General features: G+C 25.4%; 1 long non-coding RNA gene across 1 annotated transcript; it reads left to right on the top strand.

Moving 5' to 3' along the window:
- The first annotated feature begins 205 nt into the window (after positions 1-205).
- Positions 206-696, top strand: LOC123317170. The gene is made up of 4 exons (XR_006538146.1): positions 206-248; positions 313-438; positions 534-591; positions 676-696. It is a non-coding gene; the product is annotated as an uncharacterized LOC123317170 (long non-coding RNA).
- Positions 697-1,141: the final 445 nt, after the last annotated feature.

The following is a 1,141-nucleotide window of genomic DNA, read 5'->3' as shown; positions in this document are numbered from 1 at the left end:
ATACAATCCATTTCATTTTGATTTCATCACACCAGAATTAAAACAAATATTTCAAATCATTTTTAGCACTTTTTCCAAAATTGATATTTAGTTTTGAATAATATCTATTTCAGCTCATTACAGTGTTCCCTTCCGTACCAAACTCCTCTCTTCATCTCTTGCTATATCAGGTTGTTGTGTCAATTGAAATTTTTCGAATATATCCCGAGGAAAGGGGCACGTAGAGGCAGATTAGGACAAATCCTTATGTATGTGAATGTAATGTTATATAAGTATATAATTATATGTATATATAATATTTTTGATTTTCAGGAGTTTGAAATTTAACCAGGCATTGAAATGCATATAAATATAACTTTATATATCTTATTACTGATGCTAAAAATGTGTCTACCTATAATTCTATGGTTTTCAAAGAAGATTCCTTGAACAAAAAATGTAAGTATCATTAAAATAAAATTTTAGAGCTATATATTGATGAAATTCTAATTATTTGAAGAACTGAATGAAGTTAAATTAAATATATCTTCTAGATTTCGAGACGGCCGTGAGAATTTTTTTCGTTAGTATATGGAAACGGAAAGAGAATAGGTATAAAATGAAATTAGTTAAAGAGCTGTGAGTAATATTTGAAAACCCTCAATTAAAAATCATTAAGATATATATCATTTTCAGATTGATCAGCGATGAACACATATACGAAGCTTAAAAAGTTTATTTCGTTGGAATTTAGTTTTAGTGTTCTTTCTTATTACATATTGTTTAAATAAACTGAAATTTTGTTACTTGAGATTGTTAATTTCTTATATGCATCGAAATCTCAAATACATTGTTGAATTTCTTTTATTCATCTTCATTTTGTATGAATCTTATGTTTTAGAATTAATAAATCGTTACTTACTGTTGCTACCACTAAATTTTTGATTCAATGTAACAATGCGAATAAATAAAATCATTATAATCTCATTGTTTTCAGATTGTGAAAGTTTGTAGCACTCTATATCAAAAGAATATATATTATATATTATAATCTCATCTCATTTTTGATTGAATTTGTAAGATAGTTTAAATCAATATATGAATCTATAATTTTAATTTTAATGGAGTTTCAATATTTCTCGAGAAAATCTATCTACTAGAC

The sequence above is a fragment of the Coccinella septempunctata genome, chromosome 7, assembly GCF_907165205.1.
Source record: "Coccinella septempunctata chromosome 7, icCocSept1.1, whole genome shotgun sequence".
NCBI lineage: Eukaryota > Metazoa > Arthropoda > Insecta > Coleoptera > Coccinellidae > Coccinella > Coccinella septempunctata.
This window is presented reverse-complemented; position numbering and strand designations above follow the sequence as displayed.